Source organism: Amblyraja radiata, chromosome 24 (genome assembly GCF_010909765.2).
Source record: "Amblyraja radiata isolate CabotCenter1 chromosome 24, sAmbRad1.1.pri, whole genome shotgun sequence".
Taxonomy (NCBI): domain Eukaryota; kingdom Metazoa; phylum Chordata; class Chondrichthyes; order Rajiformes; family Rajidae; genus Amblyraja; species Amblyraja radiata.
The window spans coordinates 40,440,036-40,448,554 of record NC_045979.1 but is presented as its reverse complement, the minus strand read 5'-3'; the positions used below and the strand labels follow the sequence as shown (position 1 = coordinate 40,448,554).

The 8,519-nt window shown below is 42.5% G+C and overlaps 1 long non-coding RNA gene across 1 annotated transcript in view; it reads left to right on the top strand.

The window, feature by feature from the left end:
• Positions 1 to 1,008: 1,008 nt before the first annotated feature.
• The window catches only part of LOC116987101, a 12,342-nt gene continuing 4,831 nt past the window's right edge, over positions 1,009 to 8,519 (top strand). Inside the window, exon 1 of the long non-coding RNA XR_004415645.1 lies at positions 1,009 to 1,471. This is a non-coding gene — a long non-coding RNA (uncharacterized LOC116987101). The remainder of the gene's footprint in view (positions 1,472 to 8,519) is intronic.

Genomic DNA, 8,519 nt, shown 5'->3' with positions numbered 1-8,519 from the left:
AGTGTGAGCTGGGCAGTCACGTGGCACCAAAGAGATTGGAGCAGAAGCAGATAGATCAGCCATGGTTGAATGGCGGAGTAGACTTGATGGGCTGAATGGCCTAATTCTACACCTATCACATGACCTTATGACACCCGTACTAATCAGGAATCTGTCAATCTCCACGTTAAAAATAACCAATGACTTGGCCTCCACAGCTGTCTGTGGCAATGAGTTCCATGGATTCATTCATTACTGTGGCTAAATAAATTCCTCCTCATCTCCTTTCTAATGGTACATCCTTTTATTCTGAGGCTGTGCCCTCTGGTCCTCGACTCTTCCACTAGTGGAAACATCCTCTTCATACCCACTCTATCCAGGCCTTTCATTACTTGGTAAGTTTCAACAAAGTCCCCTCATCTTTCTAAACTCCAGCGAGAACAGGCCCAGTGCCGTTAAATGCCCATCATATGTTAACCCATTCATTCCTGGGATCATTCTAGTAAATCTCGTCTGGACCCTCTCCAATGGCAGAACATCTTTCCTCATATATGGGATCCAAAACTGCTCACAGTTCTCCAAATGCATTCTGATCAGTGCCCGATAAAGCCTCAGCATTACATCCCTGTTTCTATAACCTACACCTCTCAAAATAAATGCTAACATTCCATATTACCAATTTTACTTGCAAATTAACCTTTTGTGAATCCTGCACCAGCACTCCCAATTCCCTTTGCACTTCCAGTTTTGGAATACTCCCCCCATTTAGAAAATAGTCCGCACCTAAAGTGCATGATTGCACTTGGAATCTATCTGCCACTCACTTCTCTGCCCACTCTCCCAACCTGTCTACGTTATTTTGCAGAGTCCCTGCTTTCTCTACACTACCTGCCCCTCCACTTAGCTTTTGTATCTTTGCAATGAATAGAAGGTAAAAGTGGTTATATTTATAAGGAAAGATGAAATGAATGTATATTTTGGATTAGTTGAAATGAGTTGACTTGTTTTCTCCCTCTCCAAAAACAGGACCTGAAATTGTCATGTTGAAACTTTGAGCTGACTGCTCTGGATAGAAAAAGGGAAAAGAAATACTCAGTGGGTGGACTTTAAAAAATCTTGTTCCCTTCATTGCAAGTCATGGCTTGTGAAGAGCACAAAAGAGGGATTATAATTGCCGGCAATATGCCGACACTTGGTTTTTGACTACTTAAGATTCTGTGAGAGATGGAATGTTCCGGCAGCTGTCGAAACGCCTGGAATTCTAGCATGATGGGACACGTTTATCTGTCTCACTACAGACCAAGCGACAGGCTTCTCCCTTCGCCGATATGTGACAGAAGATTTTTTAATGGCTTATAGCTTCAGCAAACTAGGACCATTAATTGGTTTATTTATCAAAATATGATAATACAAAACAGTATTTCTGCAAATGACACAATGAAGGAAAGAGTAAAGAATCATAGGATTGTAACGACAGGCAGGAGACCACGGCGTTAGAATGCGTTATTTCAGCTGGTTTGCTTGCTCTTTCCCATTGCCTTGTGAATCACTTTCTTTCAGCTGCCGATCTGATTCCTTTCTGAAAACACTGGTATTTCCAATATGTTCATGAAGAGTTTTAGTTAATACATGTTCGGTATTTCGATAAACGCAAGGAATCATGGGATTTGTCAAAGGTCATTCGGGATTTTAAAAAAGCGAATGCAACTGTGTATAAATTGTTAACTATTCTACCAAGGAATTAATCTAGAATTCTGTCAACTCAATAGCTTCCTTTCTTGTTCTGCTGTTCACACACGACTTACACAGTCCCAGTTCCAGTTCAGTTCATTAATCTGCAATTATGACATATTCAAAAAGTTAAAAAATATATTATTTTCATTTAATCCTTAATGTGTTTGCTACTGGAATAAGAAAATATTACTTGTGTTTGAAACATTTTCTTATCATTATTCATAATTTATGTGTAAAATATATATTTAATCTGAGGCAGGCAGCGACTGTATCAGTGTGATGTGGGCTGATGCTTTACCTACAGGCGGTGTGAATGTACCGTTAAGGCAAAGATTCATCTCCGAGGAAAACTGAGTACAGGGTTGGCTCTGTGAAGGAGCCGCCAATCCGATATCAGCTATTTAACTGGGAAATGCCTGCTCTTTAGTATTGGATAGATTGAGTGGAGGGTCTATTCTGTTCCAAGTTTGCGGTGGTTGCAGTGTGTTTCCCCCAGCCATCTCACCCAGTGCACGTGGACCAGCGCAGTTCGCCAGCCCTTGTTAGCAGAGGCCCTTTGTGCAGGTGTTACCCGAAACCCAAAGGTTTTGTGGAGGTTCTGTGTTAGGATCGGGCACGCAGCGAACTAGCGAGAAGGCTGTCAGATCAGATCAGCCTAGGTTGCCGAGTGGCCGAAGGACAGATTTTAATGGGTCATTATTAAACTGTTCCATCTGTGCGGCATTGACAGCTCCCTCTCCCCCACCCCAACTGTCGAAAAAGTTTGACTGAGAAAATGGTCCCACACATATTACGGGTTGGCTCTGCATTTGCCCACTCGCTGGGGTGGGCAGTGCCTCCTTTAAAGAGAGTGAGAACAGGCCCCGTCAACTGGGGAGCTGCGACCCACTCCTGAGTGAAGCCTCTAGTTTGGCTACGCTTCAAATGGTTGCAAATTCTCATAATTATCACCGCCCAGTCACCCGGACCCGGCTCCCAACTGTGTGCCCTGACAGACTGGAACCAACCCCAGAGGTTAAAGTGACAACATCTATATTTAAGCCAACCCACCTCGAAAGTTTAACCAGCTTGTTCGAATCCAATCTGACCTATCCAACCTATCCCCCCACACAGCACATTCTCCTTGTTTCTTTCAATCCAGGAAGGTTGTTTACATAGGAAGGTAAGGACTGTCAACTTTGGTTGCCACACAACTTGTAATTCGTGTAAATCAATATCGAATTTGAATGGCTGTGACTCGGGCTAATGCCAGAGATTTGATAATTGACAGGTTTGTTCCAGACATTCTTGTGTTTTCACGGCTGGTGCTGTATTGAGTCAATAATTTAAATAGATACAATTGTGGATTTGTGGAGACTGCAGTACGCTGTGGCCTACTGCTGACATATTTGACGGAGACATTTATTTATAAATCTCATCGAAATGAATACGCAGGTCTGTACACACACAGTAGCTCAGCTGGCGAGAATGTTTATCCCGAATGACCCATGACCTGGGCATGCGCAGTTGAAATACCGAACTCGATTATTGCCGTTCTATATAAAACTTTTTCTATACATTGTATATTTTATCAAAATGTTCTATCTGTTTCCCCTGGTCCTTTAGCCATCTATTAATGGAAACCACTTCCTTCTCTTTACCTGATTTAAACTGGTTACAGTGATCACCTTGCTATCAAAATCCCACCTTCTATGTTCTAAGTACAGCAATATCAAACTTCTCCATCTAAAGCATTTGATAAGGTCCCACATAGGAGATTAGTGGGCAAAATGAGGGCACATGGTATTGGTGGTAGAGTGCTGACATGGATAGAGAAGTGGTTGGCAGACAGGAAACAAAGAGTAGGGATTAACGGGTCCCTTTCAGAATGGCAGGCAGTGATTAGTAGGGTACTGCAAGGCTCGGTGTTGGGACCGCAGCTATTTACAATACACATCAATGATTTAGATGAAGGGATTCAAAGTAACATTAGCAATATTGCAGATGACACAAAGCTGGGTGGCAGTGTGAACTGTGAGGAGGATGCTATGAGAATGCAGGGTGACATGGACAGGTTGGGGGAGTGGGCAGGTGCATGGCAGATGAAGTTTAATGTGGATAAATGTGAGGTTATCCACTTTGGTAGCAAAAACAGGAAGGCAGATTACTATCTAAATGGCGTCAAATTGGGAAAAGGGGAAGTGCAACGGGATCTGGGGGTCCTTGTTCATCAGTCTATGAAAGTAGGTGAACATGCAGGTACAGCAGGCAGTGAAGAAAGCTAATGGCATGTTGGCACTTTATAACAAGAGGAATCGAATATGGGAGCAAAGAGGTCCTTCTGCAGTTGTACAGAGCCCTAGTGAGACCACAGATGAGTATTGTGTGCAGTTTTGGTCCCCTAATTTGAGGAAGGACATTCTTGCTATTGAGGGAGTGCAGAGTAGGTTTACAAGTTTAATTCCCGGGATGGCGGGACTGTCATATGCTGAGAGAATGGAGCAGCTGGGCTTGTACACTCTGGAGTTTAGAAGGATGAGAGGGTATCTCATTGAAACATATAAGATTGTTAAGGGTTTGGACACGCTAGAGGCAGAAAACATGTTCCCGATGTTGGGGGAGTCCAGAACCAGGGGCCACAGTTTAAGAGTAAGGGGTAAGCCATTTAAAACGGAGACGAGGAAACACTTTTTCTCACAGAGAGTGGTGAGTCTGTGGAATTCTTTGTCTCAGAGGGCGGTGGAGGCAGGTTCTCTGGATGCTTTCAAGAGAGAGTTAGATCGGCTCTTAAAAATAGCGAAGTCAGGGGATATGGGGAGAAGGCAGGAACGGGGTACTGATTGGGGATGATCAGCCATGATCACATTGAATGGCGGTGCTGGTTTGAAGGGCCGAATGGCCTATTCCTGCACCTATTGTCTATTGTCTATTGAGTCTTTGTAATGTCTTTACTAGGCCCATTAAACCTTTAACATATGGTGGCCTCAGTTTAGTTTAGTTTATTATAATTGTTATGCGTATCGAGGTACAGTGAAGACCCTTTGTTTGCATGCTATCCAGCCAAATAGACTAGACATGAATGCAAATCAAGCCATCCACAGAGCAGAGATAAAAGGTAAAGGGAACAATATTTAGTGCAAGATAAAGATAGTTGAAAGTTCTCCAATGAGGTAGATGGGAGGTCAGGACAATAGTCTAACTGATGAGAGGACAAATCAGTTGCCTGATAACAGCTGGGAAGAAATTGTCCCTGAATCTGGAGGTGTGCATTTTCCTGAAGGGAGAGGGGAGAAGAAGTAGTGACTGGGGTGAGATTGGAGGTTGTTTTACATGATGGTCTGGGCTACGTCCACAACTATCCAATTTCCTGTGGTCTTGGATGGAGCTGTTCCCAAACTAGGCAATGATACATCCCGATTAAATGCTTTGTACTGTGCATCTATAGAAGGTGACGAGGGTTGTTGAGGATATGATAAACTTCCTAAGCCTTCTAAGGAAGTTTTTGACCATAGCTTTGATGTGGCTGGTCCAGGACAAATTGCTGGTGATATGTATTCCTAGGAACTTGAAGCTTGCAACCATCTCTACTTCAATGCCATCAGCCATGATCACATTGAATGGCAGTGCTGACTTGAAGGGCTGAATGGCCTACTCCTGCACCTATTGTCTATTATCAAAGTATACCAGGGTGTGCAACTTGTTCACTTCCTGAAGTCAATCAAAATGCCCTTTGTATGTCGACATTGTTACCTTGGCACCAAGTTACAAGATTCATAGACTCCTTCCTGTATTCCTTCTTGTCATCATTCGACATCCGGCCCACTAACGGTGGTGATATCTGCAAATTTGTGGATGGAGCTGGATTAGCATTTGGCTGCACAGTCATGATGACACAAATGTAATTCCAGATGTAGTAGTCTGCCCCTCCATACTGACACTGATGATTCTTTCTTGAAATTGTTGGTGTTTGCACTTAAAACAGTTGCATTATTTTCACTGCATACTTTGACATTTTAATTATTTACCATTCCAATAATAATAATTTCTCTGCTTTTTCTGTCCATGTGAACATGCTAATATCCGGACCATAACGTGTCACATTTTTAGATGTACAGTGTATGTTATGAAGGCTTCATGAAAATTAGTATTTCGCAACAACCAGATAATTCAGAACTTTCCCACCATTCAGCTAAACCTAGTAAAAGTAAATGGAAGTTATTACTGCCTGACCTGGGTACTTCCTCCAGCACTTTTCTTTGCTTAAGATTCCAGCATCTGCAGATTCTTGTGTCTATCATTAACACTTACTGTCCTGATTGTTAACCAGTTGCTGAGCAGGGGTAGTGGACAAGCCGGAAACACGGGACACTACAAACCCATGCTTTAATGGAACTGACTATAAAAGTAACTGTCCTAAACCCAGTCAGCTGAAGATATCACCTGAGGTTTGTCACCAGAGGATTATGTTACATGAATGCTGGCTGTGATAATTTTCACAAATTCAATAGTATATTTCCTGCTTGCAATCTGTTAATTTCTTCACAAGGTTCCATGGAAAGTGCTAAGTATGGGCAGCCTCAAGCCACCTTGGTTAATCATCTATCAGTTTAACTCTAGCATGAAGTACAGTCTTTAAGGGTCTCTGAAACCCTGTTGCCGATCAGTCTCACCCTTGGGATTGACAATTAGCTGCCCTGATACTGCACTCGTGTTGGTGCAGTGCTTCAGGGGAACTAATTACCCTTTCACACGAAGATGGACAACATCGTAAGGCTTTGATTCCAGCTTCATGTTGCCTTGAGGGCAACCTTTCTGGGTCAAGATCCTTTAAGATATCAATTTCCAGAAGTAGGTTGATAACTAAATGGGGATAATTCATAGGAAAGCAGGCAACACACGTCTGACAAATAAGCTTCTTCCAATATTGTTTTAAACAGATTTTCATCAGAAGTTGGTTATTATAGCCCCTTTGAGAAAGGATATCCCAGAAGATTCTTCACAAGGCCAAATGGGTGGAACCAACTTTCCAAAGCCACGTCGGATGAAATGCTGGAAATGTTCCAAACCTGAATAAAGCCGTTAGTGAAGCATTAGCTCCTGATTGGCTGAAACCGCATTCACACTTCATGCCAGAGGCAATGTTTGTGCTCGGGGTCGATCTCTGCTGTTTGACCTTGAAGGTCAAAGTAGTCAATACAGCCACACAGCAACAATGATAAGCACAGGAGAAATATATGCTGTTGTCTATCTCTCTGTCTTTCTAACCCTTGCGTACAGTTTTGGTCTCCTAATCTGAGGAAAGACATTCTTGCCATAGAGGGAGTACAGAGAAGGTTCACCAGACTGATTCCTGGGATGTCAGGACTTTCATATGTAGAAAGACTGGATAGACTCAGCTTGTACTCGCTAGAATTTAGAAGATTGAGGGGGGATCTTATAGAAAATTACAAAATTCTTAAGAGCTTGGACAGGCTAGATGCAGGAAGATTATTCCCGATGTTGGGGAAGTCCAGAACAAGGGGTCACAGTTTAAGGATAAGGGGGAAGTCTTTTAGGACCAAGATGAGAAAATCATTTTTTACACAGAGTGGTGAATCTTTGGAACTCTCTGCCACAGAAGGTATTTGAGGCCAGTTCATTGGCTATATTTAAGAGGGAGTTAGATGTGGCCCTTGTGGCTAAAGGGATCAGGGGGTATGGAGAGAAGGCAGGTACAGGATACTGAGTTGGATGATCAGTCATGATCATATTGAATGGCGGTGCAGGCTCGAAGGGCCGAATGGCCTACTCCTGCACCTATTGTCTATGTTTCTATGTTTCTCTATCTCTCTTTCTCTCTATGTTTGTCTCCATCTCTCTCATTCTATCTCTCTCTATTTCTCTTTGTATCTCTCCTGTTCTATCTGTCTCTCTGTATCTCTGTCCATCCCATTCTATGTCTCTCTCTATCTCTCTCTGTATCTCTCTCTATCTCACCCATTCTATCTGTCTCTCTGTATATCTCATTCTATCTGTATTCTAAGCGCACACACACTTACTTTTATTTGTTTCTTCCTAGTATTATTTGTCTTTCTCAACCTATTATCTGATGCCAGCTTCTGGACATATATTGAAAAAAATCATGTATTATTGGGATTTCAATCATGTTTTAAATTTGCAAAAAAACATCCATCTTCAAAATTGACAGCACGTTATTTACTGGGCAATTTATGGGAAAAATTCCAAAAGGAGAATGTATGAAGGTTTGTGGTCTCCTCCCATGACATGATCTCACTTTGGAATGCGTTGGATGTGTTTGAACTTGGCAAATGCTTTCTTCTTTTTGTTCGGGTGGTTGTGCATCATCTGCTGCCCTCAACTCTCTCACACTGTGTCTCTTTATGACACACCCACATACTCTTCTCACATACATATCTCACACACAGGTATGGCAAATGCATATCCACAACTTACACATGTACACACAAATTCCTCATGTAGACACAGACACAGTGGAGGTGGAGGTGGAGGCATGTTTACACTCCTGTTGGAGTGAAGGGCAAGGCAAAAGGAGTGCAGAAACTGGATGAGATTGAGACTCTGGTCATGAAAAAGGAGGCATAGGTCAAGGACAAACAGCCGAGATGATCAATCCCTGGAGACGTATCGGGGAATAAAGGAATACTTACGAAGGATCAGGAGATCAGGAGCCAGGCCTGGCAAAGAAGATTAAGGAAAATTCAGAGAGATTTTGCAGGGATTTTATGGGAGAGAATATGGATATTATGGCAGAGAATATGAGTATTATGGGAGAGAATATGAATATTATGAATGAATGAATGAATGAA